At 45.9% G+C, this 20321-nt stretch overlaps 1 protein-coding gene across 3 annotated transcripts in view; it reads right to left on the reverse strand.

Annotated features, from left to right (window-relative positions):
* LOC146866151 (uncharacterized) overlaps positions 1–20321 on the reverse strand; it is a 1119785-nt gene that overhangs the window by 1041195 nt on the left and 58269 nt on the right. For all 3 annotated transcript variants that reach the window (XM_085634060.1, XM_085634084.1, XM_085634050.1), the window contains exon 2: positions 6103–6186. The gene's annotated coding sequence lies outside the window, so the exon portion shown is untranslated. The remainder of the gene's footprint in view (positions 1–6102; positions 6187–20321) is intronic.

A 20321-nucleotide genomic window follows, 5' to 3' on the forward strand; every position in this document is an offset into this window, starting at 1 on the left:
GATGCGAGCGATCTCGCCACCGCACAATATATCTGGCACGCTGATTAAGTGTACAGATATTGATATGAGTGGCACATGGATGGAGTGAATTGTACACCACCTGGCCTTATGATCACCTAACACATGTAGGTGGCATACACCGTGAAGACGAATGTGGGAATGACAAATAACAAAATCTACAAGTACAAATTATTTGTTGTTTGTTCCCCCCCCCTTTTTCTTTTGTTCTCTTCTTTTTTTCAGATGGAAGATAAAGCATGACAGATTAATTGATCAGTCATTTTTTAAGGAGCAGCTACTCTGCCCTTACACCAATACATAGGATAGGGAATTCCTACCTCTGTTACCCTGGGTCGCCTTCTGTTTGCCCTGAAGAAAGTCCTGGACCTTCACGGCCTAAGTTGGACTGAAACATGTTGGCACTAGGGTCATAGGACCATAATTATCCTACTAAGACCCTAATTGAAATATTTTTAGTATCCCAGACAGACCCATAAATAAAGGGATACCGGGGATCTGTCTGAGGTTTTTTAATCTTCTAGCCCCCCTGGTCAAAAAAACATCTTCAAAGAGCTCCCAATACTGTGGTCGAGCCCACCCCGACTTTTAGGCGTTGGGGTGACCCGATGATGAAGCATGACACCACTAGGGTGTGTGAGGGTACCTAAACCAAAAGGAATTGCTTCCTTGCTCACCTATTGGTAGAGTTAACTTTTCCCCACAATAGCTTCATCATAACGTTCCATCGACATATATTTGAATTTGACCGGTTCTGGTCAGTTGGAGTGAAATTATAGTGACGTTGATTATATAGGGAGGTATCACTCTGACATTGAATCCTCTCCACCCTCTTGGCAAATGAAAAACGGTTTTCAATAGCCTTTTGTGTACACACTATGGCCAGAGCTGCTGAATTTGGAACTGGGTAACCAGGTTCAGCCTTAATAACCAGTCCGCCAGACCACTCTCCTGAGAGAGCACTATCTCATGCTAGACCTTAGAAGGCTTCGCAAGACATTACAAGCCCCGGTGTCGTAGCACCAGCAGGTGGACCCTAGCATGAAAAGTGTAGGTTAACCTTCAAGGCTTGTCCACCACTATTCATACTGAAGTTCACCTCCAGTCTTGCGGGCAGGCCTATGAAGCAGTACACCCTAGAACAGTGACCCTGTCACTGAGATCACAGGACCCTTGAGAAGGGCCAGCTCTAGGGCAAACGGTGTGACTGCACCAGGTGCTCACTTTAGGTGGAGGCATCATTTTTGCAAGTATATTATGGTTTTAAAAGCGCTTGCTGCCTCCTTTCTGGCCTCCAGTAATTTTCGGTAACAATATAAATGTCATGATGACTCTGGTGATTAATGTTCTTCCTAGAGAGAGATCGGAATTTTGTCTAATGGAAGATTTGACTCATGGAAAGGTAGCTCAGAGGCTTAATGTACCTGCTGCAAAAAACATGTACCATGCAGATCACAAAGTGCACATAATGTAAATAGGCCAGTGGGCTACTGCTTTTGTCAGAGAGATCCTTTTGTTACTTGCAGTTTATAAGTAAAAATCCTAACATAGAACAGTGAGCTATTAGCTGTCATCTACTCCGCAGCAACACAAGTCACATTTTTTATTAACTTTTGATACGTTTGAGCTACAAACAATTTATTAGTTTAAATGGTCAGATCATGCTACAGATCTTGCATTGTGAGGCAAATATGGCAGAGCCATTATTATTTAGAAAACATTGGCAAACTAGGATTTTTAGCCATTCATGTTTGAACTGCTGTTTTGGAAAAGGGAGAAGTGCTGATGAAAGAAACTCCATGGCTCGGAGACAAATGGCTTGTGCTTCCACATTTTATCGTATTTGGGGACATTCTGTGATTAGAAGCATATCCCACTTTGTGAACACATTTTACTGTCAATAACTCATTATAACCTTAAATAATCATGTGTATCCATTGGTTGATAAAACTGGGCAGTGAAACCAAACAAATACAAAAAATTGGGATGTTTGCGCATTCTGGCCACGCCTCTGGCTGTGCCCACTGATCCAATCCTTGGGTTATTCCCGCCCTCTGATTCTCCGTCCACAGTTCCCCTACTTTTTTTCCCCCACTTCGACCACTGATATATCGTGTTGCTGGATAGTGGGAACACCACACCAGTAAAAAGTACCATACCTATGATATTATAAATTCCAATAAACTGTTGTCTAGCAGGTAGCCCACTGTACAACCTGATTAATGAGTCATTATCACACTGTTGTTAACAGGCACATTTTGTAAATATAGGACCTACATTTACAAACGTTACAAAGGATTCTGTATGGTCCCGTTATTTGCCAACTGTGTCCACTGGCGGACTTGGGGCGGAGGAGGTCCATGCGGTAAGTCGTGAGGGGGTGACACCATGAGTTACCAGTACCGGGTGACACCAACCCTAGTGACGCCACTGCGGAGGTCATTCTTGGAATAATGGATGCTACATGTGGCAAGATGCAGGCTCTGGTGTATTGGAAGTAATTCCAAACATATGAGGACATGTATGGGAAAATGCTGGCACATTGGAGGTAATTCTTTGTCTCAGAAAAGGCAACCATGGCATATTGGGGGTGAGAGGTTGGGTTAGGGGAAGCTATCAATGAGAAAATGCTGACTCAGACATAGTGGACAAAATTTCTGGCATATGGGTCACCCGTAGTATATGGGCATATAAATGGCAGAATTCTGGTACTGTCATATTGCATGGAAGACTTTGCATTTAACGGGTACCTATGATACAATGCTGGTATTGGCACACTCCATGTAATTCTTAACACATGGAGGGCACCTTAGGCAAGGTTTAATATAAATTGAGAACATTCCTTCATCACAGATTGGATCATGCAACTGCGGTTCCGAGGAGATGCAAGCTACGCTGCAAGGTCCTGGGCCAGAGATGCGTCGTGCAGCAGCTGTTTTTATGCTGAGCAATGAGAAGATATGTTGCTCTGCGTCGGTTCTGCCGAAATGACCACAGCTGGACTGGCAGAACAACTTCAGGCCCTCTTCCAAGGGTCCATGACTGGGGTGACACCACTTGGGGGAGAAGACACACAGCAGGTAGAGTCCAGGCACAGGGTTCAAGGTGGTTGAAGCCTTCTCTGTCCCTGAGGCTCCAATCAGAAGGTCCCCCAACTAGCCCTTGCAGTCACTATGGTGGCCCTAGGTTCAAGATGTCCTTCTTACTCAGGCATCAAGAAAGCAGAGCAGCAGTGTAGCAGGACAACAGAGTAGTACTCTTGCTTGCAGAGTTAGTTCTGAGGGTCTAATATTTATACTTGATGCCAGCTCTGAAGTAAGAAAAAGTTAGGGAGGTTTCCACCCCAAAGCTGTTTGGAATTTCCCGTCTCCCTGCCCTGGCCCAGCTTGTATGGGGACACAAAAGATTAGTGTGAAACCCTATGTGGGTGTGCGGGGGAATGGCCTGCAAGGCTTTTTCTCCAACCATTATCCCTGTTCCTTCCCCTGTCATTGTTCCACTTCCACTCCAAGAGGAACCCTAGTCAAGTGTTGCCCCCCACCCTTCCGTATCCCAGGAGTTTCCCAACTGCAAGACAAAAAATGTTATATACGCGGTCTTGTGTCCCTGTTCCAAAATTTATGTTGGAAAAACAAATCAACAAATTAATCAACGCATTGTCCAGCACCACTCTCGAATTAAAAAGAAAGTCTTGACTGCACCCATGGTCGCGCACTACATTGAGCATTCACACAGTGATAAAGGTCTTAATTGGACAGTGTTGTTTGGATTAAATACAAAAAACAGAGCCTTTGATACAGATGCAGCACTCTTGGAGAAAGAAGCCTATTGATATTGAAATTCAATAACGCCCTGAATGGTCTGAACCAAATGACAGAATTATCCAGGGAATAAGATCACACTATATGTTATATATAATAGTAAACTACAGCATCCAGAATGCAATATAGCTGTAGTCCACGACTTTGACATAGATGCAGCCTACAACACTATCTGGCATTCGTTGCTTCAAGCAAACCACATTTTCCACAATTGTTTTAAAAATGCACTCCAATTCGAAATGCCGGTGGCTGCCCAGTTCGGCTCACATCCACTAGGAGACATGCCGATTGAGCTCCGACTCTTCAGCTTGTAAACAAGTAAGCTTATTGTTTTCTGAAATGCCTGATGGCTTGCTCCTCGAATAAAATATATAGCAATTTGAATTCTTCACCTATTTGTGTTTTAGTCACGCGGAGACCTCGTGCCAAATCTAAATCCTTTAGTAAACATTGGGTTTTACCGGTGCGCCAGAGGACAGGAGAAAAGATTAATTGCTCCTGCAGGTACGCGTTTAATCTTGCCATTTGTTTTTAAAATATTCCCTTATTGAAGGGGCCATACGCTGCTCCTTATCTTATGCGACACGTCTTGCTCAATTCTAAAGCTACAACTCAGAAAAGAAGATGGCCATGAAAAGCCGTAAACTTGACCTTTGGAAGGTATGCGCTTGATAAAGTATGCGCGCTGACAGAAAGGAGATGAACTGTTTCTGCAGGCACGCGTTGAATCCTTCCCTCGCGCTTGCCATTAGAGCTCATAAATTACACGTTACTAAATTGGTGTATGCGCTTATTATTACTTTTTAGAGACGTGATTAGCAGCAATCTCTTGTGTAATCCTAAAACTAAATATTGAAAACGAAGATAACGAAAAGTTGAATATTTGACAGGCCAGCATTTTTTGAAGGTATGCCCTCAATAAATTATTTGCTTTTTCGAAAATTGGTTCCCCGCAGTATACATGCTAATATGAATGTGTCTGCTTTTATATTTTAACTTTCAGACGCAACTAATTCCCTGAGCAAAACATATCGTTTTAAGGATTTCATGGATAAAAAAGAGAGGAGTCAAGCAGCAGCTTTATAAATTATTGCATCACAGGTACATGCCTTTTTTTCTATAATTGGCTTATAGTAGATTTGACTCATTCTGCTGATTTAGAGACCAAAACGCATATACAATGTATGTTTCCCACAGCTCCTGCACCCAAAAAAGGTTCTGATTTAAATACTCCCCACATGGTTCATAAGGGACTTTACTGATGGCAAAAAGCGACATCCATTAGGTAATTAGTAGGAACAACCGTGAGGTTTAGTACTCTTGTTATATGGTTAGGTCACCAAAAAGGAGGCTCCTAAATATCCCATGTCTTTTTTTGTAGACTACACCATCTCATTCAAATCCGAAGCCCTGATGAGAGCCCCTGGAGTTGACAAGGATCTCGAAACGCGTCGGCATTTTGAAATCACATTGAGGAAGAGCCATATGGTGGCTATTCACAGTTAGAGGGAATCATAAAGTCAATTTAACCCCGACTGTTTTCATTAATGTTCCCAATGTTGGGCATCCTCCTTCTATGATGAAAGGAATGTAATTTGAAGGGTTTGCCCCCTTTCGTGAATTACGATTGGTGTATCGAAATCTGTTTTGTTTCACATGTAGGAATGTTAAATGTATATACATGTTGTTGTTTGTATTTGTATTGTATATTCACTCTTGAATGAACAAGTATTTGTCTCACATCAGACTATTTGAAAAAAAAGAAAAAGATTTATAAAATGAGATAGTAAAAGGTTAAATAAATAACCAGATCTAGTTGGATTGGTTCCAGTGATCTTTGCTTCAACTGGTGAGCAGTTAAATTAATGAGTAGCCGGGTCCATTGTTGTGTACTACTTATTACGGCCCCACCTGGCTACTGTCTTTTGGGCCAAACTCCCCTTTTTGCTCTTAGTATCCCAGGAAATGGCAGAATCAAACTTAGGAAACATGCCCAGAGACTTTGTCTGGTGCACAGTTAGTGCCCTAAGAATACCCTTCCTGCGAAGCCCACTTACAACCTTGTCCATGGCATTTCCACCTAGTTTTTAAACATGCTGCCAGACAAAATCTTGGGAGAATTCAGTGGGATTAGAATAGGATGGGTCATGTATGTGGAGGCTATTTTGGATGACAATACCCTATAAAAGCCATACCCTGCATGTGTGGCGTTGCTTGACTTTCTTTATCCTTGAAGGAAGCTTCTCCTCAGAGGAGCACTCACCTGAATCCTGAACCTCGTCACTGGAACCACCTGAATCCTCACAATCTTCTGTGACTCCTCAGGGGGCACGCACTGAATCAGGACCTTAAGAAGGAGAGACACCAAAGGCATTAGATGTTTGTTTTTTCCACTGCACTTGCAATTAACACTGAGTATCCACAGGAAGCTTGCTTAGAACACTGAACAATAGCAGCACGCATCCCCGGAAATTGCAAAGAACCATTTAAGAAAGCCATTTATCAAACCAAAGGAACCCTAACAAATTCAAAGTAAATAAAGATGTTGAAGTCTAACCCATCCAAAAAGAAGTTGTGATTTAGAATTCCCCTTTTCAATTAAGCAAACTATGAAGTATTCGTTGTTTGTTTTGTATGATAGCTACCTAGGAGTAACAGCTATTAAATTCAAAGAATGGACATTCTCAGAAAAGTAGAAACTCTGGGTAAGTAGAAGCCGACTAGTCATCCATATGTATAGACTAAGGATTATGTATATCATAATGGACAATATCCTTGAATTGTGTTAAGCATATTTTGTATTCTATGCAGCACTCAGAGAACTGCTGAGGAACAGTCAATTAGACTGAAAGCGGGACCAGGCCCAGGGAACGTAGGAACAGCTGAGAAAAGAGTCATCCCAAAACATCACCATCTGAAGCCAGGCCTGGTGGCTTAGTGGACTAATGCACCCACTGTAGAGGCCTCATGGTCATAGATTCAAATCCTGGTGTGGCCACTCAGCCTTTTATCCTTGTGAGGTTAATAAAATGAGTACTGTTGTGTAACAAGAAACATCTGTTATTCAGTGCCAGGATACCCTAAAGTGAAGATGTGCTTTACAAATACACGTTATGTTTCCTCCCCACCGTCTTTTTCCTGGTTGGATATTTGCACTGGTTTGTTCTTAGTTTTGGTGGGAGTGTCCCATGGGGGAATTGGTTGGATCCTCATCTCTCCTGCAACTGCTTGTGCTTTTTCAGAACAATCAGGTTACTCCTTGGCAATGTCTTAGTGTGAAGGCTACTGGCTAGTCTAAGCCCTCCTCATTCAACTGTGCTAAGACAACCACTATATCATGCTCTGAAGCGTCCGTCCACACAATAAATTTCTTGGAGAAGTCCGGAGCCTTGAGTACAGGTGCTATACACATGGCCTCCTTGAGGGGGTGCCAAAGGCTCTTGACAGGTCTTTGTCCAGATCACCTTTTTGGGCTGCTTCATGGAAGTCAGTACAGTTAAGGGGGACCCAATGGTATCATATCCTTTAACAAACCTGCTGTAGTATCCTGTGAGGCACAGGAAGGCCCACCCCCCAGTCTGTGTTTTTGGGGGCTGCCAGGCCAGGATAGTCTCAATCTTGGCCTGAGGGGCTACACTTTGTCCCTGCCCACTAGGTGGCCCAGATACTCCAGCATTCCCTGCCCTATCTCACACCTACTGGCCTTGATGGTCAGGCTTGCCTGCTGCAGGGCCTGAAGCATATCCTAGAGGTGGTACAGATGTTCCTTCCAGCCAGAACTAAATACAGCTATGTCATCTAGGTGGGCAGTACAGCGGCCTCCTTCCCAACTAGGGCCCTGTTCACCAACCTCTGGAAGATGGCAGGGGCATTCTTTAAACCAAAGGGGATCACCCGAAACTGAAAATGACCCTCTAGGGTTGGGAATGCTGATCTCTCTTTGACCCCCATTAGACAGAGCAATCTACCAATAACCTGACGTAAGGTCAAAAGTACTGAGGAATTTAACTGCATCAATCTTGGTGATGGAATCAAATCTTCTGTGCTCCCCAACAGAACCTAAGTACTGGAGTGACACCTAGTAGGGCGGCATTAGGCACCAGCACATCTGGGTGGACCAGAGACTTCTGGAGGGTTTAGTCATCCCTAATGCCAGCATCTTGGAGACTTTCTCCTTGATTCTAGCTCTCACCTTGTCGGGCAAATTGTATATTTCTCTTTTTAACAGGCCTACTGTCACCTGTATCTATGTCGTGGATACACAAGTGTATAAGCCCAGGGATGAGGGAGAACAGTGAGGTCAGCTGACCCAACAATTGTTGACATTCTATCTGCTGTTCTGGAGTTGACATCCTCTACTGACCCATCGTGCTCCTTGGACAGGACGTCAGTGAGAGGTTCACTCTCCTCTTCCACCACATCATTTGTCACCAGGAGCATGGTGATTTCAGACTTTTAAAAGTGTGGCTTGAGGCAAGTGATGTAGAAAACCCTTAGGGAGATTCTAGGGGTTTTGAGATCCAAGTCTTAGGTGGCCTCCCCTTTTGCTTCTTCACCTCCACAAGCTGCACGACCCACACTTTCTGGCCAAGATGAAACTGTACTAGAGCAGCCTTCTAGTCAGACAAAAGTTTCATTATATCCTGCTGGCCTCAAGATTTTCCTTAGACTTCTTCCAGGAATGCTGCATCTGGTTACGTAGAGCCAGCATGTAGCTGACTACATCCTGAGGGAGCTTCCTGGGAGTTTGCTCCCACCCCTCTCACACTAGGGTGGGAGGACCCTAACAGGGTGATCATAGAGGAGCTCAAATGGGTTAAACCCAACCCCTTTCTGCGGTACAAACCTGTAGGCTAGTCACATAGCAGGCATGGTAAGAGGACATCCCACTGCCACCTCATGGGCTTTGGCAGGCTCATAATCATGCCTTTATGGGTCTTATTGAATCTCTCAACAAGTCCCTTTGTTTGGGGGTGACAGAATATAGAGAACCTATAGGTTAACCCCCCTCATCCCACACGGACTTCATGCATGCAGACATGAAGTTGGTGCCTCGTCAGACACCACCTATTTGAAGAAACCCCATTGGGTAAAAATACCCATCAGGGCCCTGGCTACTGCAGGTGCACTCACCAACCTCAGAAGGGTGGCCTCTGTATACCCAGTGGCGTGATCTACCAAAATCAGTATAAACTTGTTGCCTACAGTGGCTTTGGGGTCCAAGGTTTCAACAATGCTGATGCCTACCCTCTCAAAGGAAATGCCAACACTAAGCAAGAGAAGCAGAGGAGTCTTTCGCTTTTGCCATGTTTTCCCACTGGCCATGCAGGTGGGAGAAGACCTACAGAATTTATCTGAGGCTGTCTTCATTCGGAACCAACAGAAGTGGAGGACAAGTCTGGCAATGATGTAGTCCTGTCTCAGATGTCATGAGCCAACCCCAGGTGGAAGGCCCTGTAACAGTGGGGGACCACCAATACACGGGCTGCCCCAGGTCCAGGAACCTTCAGGTCATTATACAGGAGATCATTCTCCCCATAGATAAAAGGTGATTGCCAGCGGTATCATCTGCTGCCTGGGTCTCAACTGGCCACCTGAAGCCTTCTAGAGTACAGCACTTTTTTGGCACCTTGCAGAATTCGTCCCTGGAGGGCCTACCCTCAACTTGCCATCTAGCAAACTCAGATTGGTCTTCCAGGACAGCAATGTCTTCCCTGGTAGGCTCAGGGGTTGTTTACTCAGATGCCCCATCAACCGGTACAGTGGGAGGGCAAGGGTCTGGTTTCCTATGTCCCTTGCCTTTCCTCTTCTTGGCAGCTGCTTAGGGCATTCGTCCAGGCTCCAGGCTTCCTTGACTCCCCCCTTGGGCAGCCATGGACATTGCCTGACAGGCATGGCAGGGCTCATAGCTAGTTTGAGAGAACCATAGACCTCCCCACTCAAAGGGAACCAGAGCCACTGGTTGGTGACTCTCAAGGTTGTCAGCGACTATGACCTGGTGGAATGTCTTAGGGCTTACCTGCTCTCAATAAAACAGATGACCCCTCACAGTAGTCAAACTGGCTTCTGTGTCTCTTAGAGCCTCCACTCTTTGCCCATTGATGGTGACCCATTGCCTGGAATTATTTGAAGGCATGTGTGCTATTGGCACCATCGATCCCCCAGGGACACTAGAGTAACCTCTGTCATCTCCCCCAAGCTAATTGGGACCACCTCCTCTAAAGCACTACACTCGCAAATCTCAGTGTCTGTCCACCGGTGGGGTGCTGTGCCCTCTTGGAACATTTGGTATGTAACTTGGAGTCTCCATACTTGTGGTACTCAGTACACTGAGGGACAAACTTCCCTTTCCGCTTTCTCATTGGGTCAGACTGGGACTACTTATCGTTTCCTTGGAAATTATCTGGGGGGCCTTTAGAGAACTCCTTATTTTTTTTTTTTTTTTATTAGAAACCGTTAGTACACAATAAAATACAGACAAGGGCCTACAACCACCAAGGCCGGCTGCTATAGAGCCCGAGGGCCCGCAATGCAACGCCACACATTCAAACGAACCAGAGGCAAAGCTCCCGGCCGTCCGTGAGCACATATAGCAGGCCGTGGCCATAGGCCAGGAGCAATCGGAAAAAACTGTTTCATTTTCTATTAAATACAAAACACACTCAAGGCAATGAGAGTCCGAAATAGCAGCGTGCTCTTCCCAGGACGGGGAACTACGTACAGTGTCCATAGCAGTTCTTGTCTGGAAGCGGTAGTGGGGGGCAACGGGAAGACAAAGCATGGAACACACCTCACACAATCCCGCAGAATGCGTGGCTAGGGGGACAAAGCGATATCGACCTCTAATGGCAGAGGCGGGGTGCAGATACGTCCACGATATAAATTCCATGGACCCCATACCTTAGTCCATTTCCCTGGCTTGCCTTTCGCCACATACACCGTCTTTTCCCTAAACATACACCAGTCCATATTCTCCTTCCATACCTCGATCGTGGGCGGCCTCGGGGAACCCCACAACTGTGCAATGTTACGCTTAGCCACCATGTACCCCAAAGTCACCCACTGCGTCTGTGCCACATTATAATCATTCGGTTCCCAGACATTCAACAAACACCTCCTAGCCTCTGGCAACAGAGCAACGTGCGTGACCTCTTCCATTACGGTGTGGATACCGTTCCAAAATCGCACAACCTCCGAACACTCCCATAAGATATGAAGAAAGGTACCCGGCAGGCCACATCCACGCTTACACAGTCCATCCCCCGAGTAGCCCATACGCAGCAAACCGGGCCCCGTAACATACACTCTATGAAGAATCTTCAGCTGTACGAATCGTAAGCGGGCCGGGATCGCCACCTCTTTTGGGGAGGCCACCGCCGATACCCAGTCCTCATCGTCCAGTTCCAAGCCATCGCCCGTCCATGCCTCCCGCAAACGGAGAAGCAAGCCCGCACGATCATTAATGAGTTTCTTATAAATCAGGGAAATAGTGCTGTCGGGCACGTAGCCATCCAACACTAGAACTCCTTATTTTTAAGTTTTTCTTCCCCCTCTTTCTTCTAGTGAAATCCCTGCCCACCCTTCCGGTGATGTCCTTCAGATACCTATTTGGACACTCTGGTGCTGACCCAGAGCTCCGCCTCCCTGGCAACATCCCTGGGATCAGTGAGCTACTACCAATCAGGTTCTGCCACAACCCTGTAAAACAGGTACTGAACATGCGCTCTCTCAGCATCAGATTAAACAAACCACTAAAATCATCACAAGTTGCTTCCCCACACCCAAACCATTCAGTGCCTTGCTGACGTGATAATGGAAATCCACCCAAGACTGGTTCTGCAACTTTTGGCTATCCCTGAACCTAATGTGGTGCTTCTCTGAGATGAGCCCAAACTTGTCAACAAGGATGGCTTACATCATCAGGTCCCCCACCTCCAGTGGACGTAAGGTAGCACTCCCCATTGTAGTCATCTGTTTACAGAGTGATGCCCCCAATATTCTTCTGGGACCCCGTGCATCTTGAGGGTCAACTCATAGGCAGAAAACCACTTATCAATATCATCTCCTACCACATAGCTGGGCACCAGATCTTTAGGTATGTGGACTTTCTTGTCCCCCTCAGACACTGCGGGTATGCTGCCACCATAACTGCTGGGCTTTGCCTATCTGGCTTTAAAGCCCACCTCTCTCAAGCTCACTGCATGAGCTAGAAGCAATTTCTTCACAGATAAGGCTCTTTCCACCTCAGCTTTCTTTTGCTCAGCCTTCATCACCAGTATCTTTTCCTCCATCTTGAGTCACATGATCTGCAGCCTATACTCTCATTCATCCTTCCTGTCCACCAGCCCCTCTGAGGACAGGGTTTGTGCAGAAACACTGCTTTCTGCACTGGAAGGAATTTCCAATTCACGATACAGGTTATCCACCTCTAGACCTGCACTTAAGTCCCCCTCTTGCCCCCTCCATCTCATCCTCCTCATTCCAGTCCTCTGCTGCTATCAGCAATTAGTGAGCCTATGCCCTGGACCTCAGAGACTTCTGAAGCTCCAATTTGTTGTTGCCCTCTTGGTTGCAAGTCTTCTTTCCTTACAGAACCGCTTGAGCTCAGCCACGGTGTATCTCTCCAGGTTGATGAGTACAAATTCAATTTCTGCAGGTATGGTCACAGACAGTCAGGTAGAATGAGGGTGGATTTGGAAAAGGCAAATGAGCCAAACATGGAAAGTTTTAAAGAAACTTAAAATGGTATCAAATTATTTGTACTGGGATTTTGGTGTTACACATATCACTGTGTGCCACTGCACATACACAATTTCTGAATCCCACCACTAAACAAGCAGTAACCACAATTCTTGTTTGGGTGAAACACAAGCAAATTCCAAATTAACCTGTGTTTAACCCTCTGGTAGTTAGCTTCAGACAAAGCAGTCAGGCTTAACTTGGAGGCAATATTTAACAGCACTTCAAACATTAATAAAGTGAAAACACAACATTAGAAAATCCCACTTAAACTTAGGAAAATTGAGTAAAATATAATACATATAATACATTTGACACTAAAATGACAAAAATCAAATCAGTTGTACTGGAGATATGCAATTTTAAAGATTTGTTTAAATAGTGCTTAAAAGCCCAATTCAATAACTGTGGTTATCCGGTCGCGTCGGACCGGGTAAAGTCACAAGGGCCAAGTCAGGCCCGCTGAACACAGTACCTTAATTCCTGGTCGCATAGTGTTGCACGAGCCTGTGTCGGAGATGCAGAGGGCAGCAGCAGTTCCAATGAAGTTGTCAACAGGGCTTGCGATGCGAGATCCTGCATCGTCATCAAGAATGCAGTAGGCAGAGGCTTGCAATCCAAAGTCCTGCATTGAGGATGCATTGCGCAGCAACGGTTCAGAGGAGCTGTGGTGCAAGGCCCTGCATTGGAGATCCATCCCTCAGCAGCAGTGTTGAATCAGAGCTGCGAGGAGATGCATCACGCTGTGGCGACTCTGCCCAAAAGACCACAGCTGGGCTGGCAGAGCACCTTCAGGCCCACTACCAAAGGTCCCAGGCTGAGTTGGCACCACTTGGGGGCAAAACTAAAAGCAGACAGAGTCCAGGTCCTGGGTTCAAGGTGTTTAGAACCTTTTCTGTCCCTTGGGCTCTGACCAGGAAGCCAGCCGACTAGCCCTTGGAGTCACTCTGGTGGTCCTGGATTCAAGAAGCAGGTCCAGTCCTTCTCACTCAGGCACCAGGGCAGAAGGGAAGCAGGATAGCTGTGCAGCAGAGTAGCAATCCTTCCTACAGCAGAGAAGCACAGCAGTCCTTCAGAGTCTTCCACAGCTCCAGAGATGTACTGAAGAGTTTGGTCTGAGGGTCCAGTATTTATACTTGAGGCCAGCTTTGAAGTAGGAGAAGGCTCTGGAGGTTTCCACAACTAAAAATGTTTGGAATTTCCTGCTTTCCTGACCTCGCCCTAGCCAGTCTGGGGCAAACACAAGGCAATAATGGACGGAGCGCTGAATTTTTTCAGACACTCACCCCCAGTCACAGATGTGGGTTGATTCCATCATTGCTCTTTAGCTCTTTGCTACCCCAGTTCAGACCCCGCTATAAGCAAATCAGTCTTGACCCTGTGCCTCATGGGAAAAGTCCAGACCACCACACAAAAAGAGAAAGGGGTAGGAGGGATATACGTCCCACTTCGACCTCCAATAATAACCTAGATACACACAAGGAAGTGGGGCTCATAAGATCGCTGTAATCTAATAGGTGTCAGGGAAGATAACCAGGTGTCTAAAACTGCCCTCACACACAGAAATTTGTGTGTGCTTCCTCATAGGGCTGCTAACAAACCTCCGCGCTAGCCAATGCTGAAGGTGGAGCAATAGGAAGGGGGAAGATATTACAACACATAAAATGTACAAGAGGCGGGATCATACGTGAGAAAAGGTGCAGAAGCTGTGATATAATTGGACAGAGGATGTCCTTAATCCAACTTTAATCATGGACTCTCTGCCCAGATTAAAAAAGGTCAAATGATGGACCTATGAATTGTGATACGGTAGACTGTGATGAGTCACCTACCCCTCCACACTGCAAATAAACATCGACATGTTTCAGCCAAAAATAATTAAATTAATTATTACCCCTGCTATCCCAAGGGTACTAACCCTACCTCCTTGGTCCAGGAGCAGAGGGTAGAAACCCTTCTGAAAAGAATACTCCCTACAAATGTGTCAGGATGATTTCCGTGGGGAACCGAGTTCGTTGTAATTCAAAACTTGAACTGGCGGGGGAGTGGGGACAACTTCCTATAGTCACACTTGCATCAAGGTGAGTTGTCGCTGAGGACTTGTCCCTCCCAGCGCCGTGTAGGTCTCAACAGTCCAGACCAAACTGCCAAGCCAGGTCTTCCCTGAACCGGAAACAAGCATCCTTGGACCGGTTTCGGGTTAACACCCCTCATCAGGCAGGCTAGCTTGAATCCAGTGGCAAAGTGAGCAAGAGACTCACATCTGGGCGTACCCTGCCAACTTAGAGTGGACCTTACCTGGTAGTTCAGGCTGGAGTGTTCCCATTGGGCACAGGGTCAAGACTGATTTGCATATGGCTGGGTTCAAACTGGAATGGTATGGGGAGAAAAAAAAAGATGGATTTAGGCCCATATCTCTGCACTAGGGTGAATGTATGGCATTGTTCTGCATTCTGTTCATCAATTGTTGTTTTTGCATCTGTCACCCTGAGTGGGACGGGTATGCCCAGACGTGGGTCCCGTGCTCTCCATGCCACTGGAGTCAAGTTATCCTGGCTGATGAGAGCTGAAAGTCCGAAACCGGTCCTAGGATGCTTGTTTCCGGTCCAGGGAGGACCTGGCTTGGCAGTTCGGGCTGGACTGTTCCCATTGGGTGCAGGGTCAAAACTGATTTGCATATGGCCAGGTCTAAACTGGGGTGGCATGGTGAGCAAAAGAATGATGGATTTAACCGAGATCTCTTGACTGGGGGTGAATGTTTTGATTTGTTTTGCATTCCGTCCATCAATTGTTTGTCTTTTGCTTTCTCGTCCTAAGTGCGCCAGGCATGCCCAGATGTGGGTCCTGGGCTCACTGTGCAATTGGAGTCAAGCTATCCTGGCTGATGAGGGCTGAAAGCCCGAAACCGGTGCTAGGATACTTGTTTCCAGTCCAGGGAGGACCTGGCCTAGCAGTTCGGGATGGACTGTTCCCATTGGGTGCAGGGTCAAGACTGATTTGCATATGGCTGAGTCCAAACCGGAATGGCATGGTGAGCAAAAAAACGATGGATTTAGGCCCAGATCTCAGTGCTGGGGTGAATGTATGACATTGTTTTGCATTCTGTCCTTCAATTGTTCTTTTTGCATTTGTCACTCTGTGTGGGACGGGTATGCCCAGGCGTGGGTCCCGTGCTCTCCATGCCGCTGGAATCAAGCTATCTTGGCTGAAGAGGGGTGAAACCCAGAAACTGGTCCTAGGATGCTTGTTTACGGTTGTTTCCTGGCTTGGCAGTTCAGGCTGGACTGTTCCCATGAGGCACAGGGTCAAGACTGATTTGCATATAGCCAGGTCTAAACTGGGGTGGCAAGGTGAGCAAAAGAATGATGGATTTAACCCAGATCTCTTGACTGGGGGTGAATGTATTGATTTGTTCTGCATTCCGTCCATCAATTGTGTGTCTTTTGCTTTCTCGTCCTGAGTGTGCCAGGTATGCCCAGACATGAGTCCTGGGCTCACTTTGCCACTGGAATCAAGCTATCCTGGCTGAAGAGGGGTGAAACCCCGAAACCAGTCCTAGGATGCTTTTTTCCGGTCCAGGGAGGACCTAGCTTGGCAGTTCGGGCTGGACTGTTCCCATGAGACACAGGGTCGAGGCTGATTTGCATATGGCCAGGTCTAAATTGGGGTGGCATGGTGAGCAAAAGAATTATGAATTTAACCCAAATCTCTTGACTGGGGGTGAATGTTTTGATTTGTTCTGCATTTCGTCCATCAATTGTGTGTATTTTGCTTTCTCGTCCTAAGTGCGCCAGGTATGCCCAGACGTGGGTCCTGGGCTCACTGTGCCACTGGAATCAAGCTATCCTGGCTGAAGAGGGGTGAAACCCCGAAACCAGTCCTAGGATGCTTGTTTCCGGTCCAGGGAGGACCTAGCTTGGCAGTTCGGGCTGGACTGTTCCCATGAGACACAGGGTCGAGGCTGATTTGCATATGGCCAGGTCTAAATTGGGGTGGCATGGTGAGCAAAAGAATTATGAATTTAACCCAGATCTCTTGACTGGGGGTGAATGTTTTGATTTGTTCTGCATTTCGTCCATCAATTGTGTGTATTTTGCTTTCTCGTCCTAAGTGCGCCAGGTATGCCCAGACGTGGGTCCTGGGCTCACTGTGCCACTGGAATCAAGCTATCCTGGCTGAAGAGGGGAGAGGAGTTGGCCTAACGGTTAGGGCGCTCGACCTCGGACCTGGGGGAACTGGGTTCGAGTCTTGGTAACGACGCCAAACTCCTGTGATTCTGGGCAAATCACTTAATCTCCCCGTGCCCCCCCCCCCAAATAATAAAATAAAATAAATTCATGTGTGCCCTCATGTAACGTAACTGGTGCTATGTAAAGCGCTCTGATACCTGATTGGATTCGGGTCAAGTTCGCGCTATAAAAAAAAAAAGGGGGTGAAACCCCGAAACCGGTCCTAGGATGCTTGTTTCTGGCCAGGGAGAACCTGGCTTGGCAGTTTGGGCTGGACTGTTCCCTTTGGTTGCAGGGTCAAGACTGATTTGCATATGGCCAGGTCTAAACTGGGGTGGCATGGTGAGCAAAAATACGATGGATTAAGGCTCAGATCTCAGTACTGGGGTGAATGTATGACATTGTTCTGCATTCTGTCCATCAATTGCTGTTTTTGAATTTGTCACCCCGAGTGGGACGGGTATGCCCAGACGTGGGTCCCATGCTCTCCATGCCACTGGATTCAAGCTATCCTGGCTGATGAGGTAAATATACGAAAAGTGGAGTATTTGTACAAATAATAAAATTCAGTTTAAACTAATTACATCCTCGTTCCGGTCATACAGACTGGGCAGGTAAACTCTGCCCTTGGGGCAGGCTCCACTTTGTTGCTCGTATATTTATCTGTATATTTATCTGAATTACAGCCATTAGGGGGTGGGTAACAATTACAGCTCCGTTTCATCAATCCTGAGTGATCCCCATAACTTGGGCATTTCGCTCTTTTTTGGGGTCAACCGTAGTTACACCGATCCAGGCCAGTATTGGATATTACCCTTTCTATTTATGTGGACTGACTGTTGCTCTCCCACACCGGGGGACCCGGTCATATTATTTCTGTTAAAAGATTTGTAGGGGAATGTGTTAACATGGCCTTTTTTCTTCCTGTAAGGATAGTTTATCCACTAAAAGCTAATCCTGTCCACACGGCCATAGGGCACTTGGCCCCTTTTTCATAATTGAATGTGGACAGTTTTGCTATTTTACCATTGGTAGATCCGGCCCTATACTAGTCCAGGCTAGTGAACAAGTATACCCACATGGGCTTCGCAGTAGGCTATCTGCTCATTGCCAGACTACACCTCCCAGGTTATGTGTGTGTAATCTTTTCTAGTGTACTCATTTTTTGTCCATTATCCATCAGGACTGCCACAACACAGTCCTTTCCATTAACTTCAAACATTCAGTATTGCCTTCCTACATGAAGGTATCAATACACTCTCCGTTGGGACATTTTAAGTGTATTTTTGTACTGTTGCCCGTTGATTTGCTCTGCAATGAGAGCACTGAACAGTCATTTGCTCACTACCCTTAAGCATTTATAGTCAACAGTATTGTATGTATATGTACACCACAGTCAACACTTTTTGCCCCTCTCCTTATATAGGGTTTGGATTGGAAGCCACCTCGAGTACGTGCGCCAAGGATGAGCTGCCATTAGCTCACCCGACAATACGAGTAAGCATCATGAAATTGTTATTTTGTATTTATTGCATAGCCATATTTTACGTTAAGAATATATATATATGTGGCACGTGAATTAAGGAGTGTGTAAAAGCGTTCTGTTTTAAACACTTGTCTCTTTACAAGTACAACGCTGACCAGCAGATCAATAACCCACTGGCTGGCTGTATCCTTTTATCCCACCTACCACATTTGGTATTGTGGCACAATTCACTTTTACACATTTTTTCACACATCACTTGGTCATGAAGAAAGCCACGTCACCTCTGCGGAGGGCATTTAGGCTGAAACATGTCGACCATCTAGAGACCATGACAGGTGAATCTTCCTGCCATAGCCCACAACCTCTTAATCCTGACCCCTAGATGTCCCATTAAAGTTTGTCTTTAACATACCAGGGAGTTAGTTTTATATTCACACTCACTAACCTCACATAATCCCTCCACGCCCGGCTCATCTGAAGATTTTAGAATACCTCACAACTACCTTGAAAAAGCATCCCTGAGCTCCTCCCTCTCAGTGAGAGGGTGATAGCCTGCAATGCGACTAGGTTTGCAATGAGAGGAGGTTCCCGATGATGAAGCATGCCACCCACGGGTGGGTGAAGGAAACCGTCCTTTAAAAAGGGACTCCCCCGCACTTTGCCATTTCCATTCAGACCCAGGTGTGCTTGTTTGTGTTGCCATATGTGTTACGAGGGGAGACGCCCCTTGCCGGTCTTTAAACCTCCTCAGGCCTCTTGTGTGTGTATCAAAAGGTGTATTTTGCCAAGATGAAATGGCAGTTTGAAACTGTATACAGACTGCAATGGCAGGCCTTAGACATGTTTAGACAGATACTTGATTGGTGGCACAAGTAATGGGCAAGTCACAGTAGTAGCATTTAATTTACAGGTCCTGGGTATGTGTAGTATCACATGACTAGGAACTTACAAGAAAATTAAATGTGCCAATTGGGCATAAGCCAATGTCACCATGTTTAAAGCAGGGAGCGCAAGCGCTAATTAGCAGTGGTCAAGTGTGCAGAGACTTAAATCCAGCAAAAACGAATTCAGCAAAAAGGCAAAATGTTTGGGGGAAGACCACCCTTTGGCTGACAGGTCTAACACATTTGTTTTTATGAAGTCCCTCTTCAGTGTTTTATGATGACACAATGCTTTCTTTGATTATATTATGGTGCTCAAGGCGATCGGAAACCTGCAATAACTGCTGTCTTATCATGTACATTATTGACAAATTTAAGAAAGAACGTGTGCTTCATGCTTATGAAGGAAATTCATCTGCGAACATTTTTCATATAAAGTGATGTAAGTAGCACCTTCAATTGCTAAATGTTAGTGAGCCAGTGCAAGCCATAAATCTGTAAGTCAGTTTTTTATATGACCATAATTCAGGAGGTTGTTCAGCAATAGTGCAATCAAAGAAAGGAGTGCTTCTTTGCCGCCAACTCTCCTTGAAATTGTTTTTAAGGCATGAGTGAAAGTGCTTTTTTTCATCATATTCACAGGCCAATCTGGACAAACACGAGCCTAAACAGGTCTGTGCACTGCATGATATGCTGCTTATTGCTGTCCTGGGATGGGAATCTATTCCTTTTCTGGATACGTGGTCTCCCAATAGTACTGTTCTTGGGAGAAACCATTACTCCCCCCTCGCTGAACCCTTCTTCTAAGAGTTGGGGGTCTCTTGTACTGCTTGCTCTTTCAGAGCATTTCACCTTGGTTCTTTCTGCCGCACCATTTTCACCAGCTGTCACTGATCACCACAGCAGATCTTTAGCTAAGCTCTCGCAAGAGCTTTACAGGAACATCGTCAAGAGTTTCCTGAAGCAAAAATGGATAATAGTGAGTCTTCACCATAGGGAAGATCATTCACAGTCAAGGCTTTAAGTGTCATGAAAAACCTGCGATGTCTCTAAAAGGGACATGTGCTATGTGATTAAGGGCGTTGCTTAAACATGTAAACTAAAGATCTATGCTTAAGTGTGCCACCCGACTGGTATTTTTCTCTCT

This window comes from Triturus cristatus, chromosome 2_1 (genome assembly GCF_964204655.1).
Source record: "Triturus cristatus chromosome 2_1, aTriCri1.1, whole genome shotgun sequence".
In the NCBI taxonomy this organism is placed as follows: domain Eukaryota; kingdom Metazoa; phylum Chordata; class Amphibia; order Caudata; family Salamandridae; genus Triturus; species Triturus cristatus.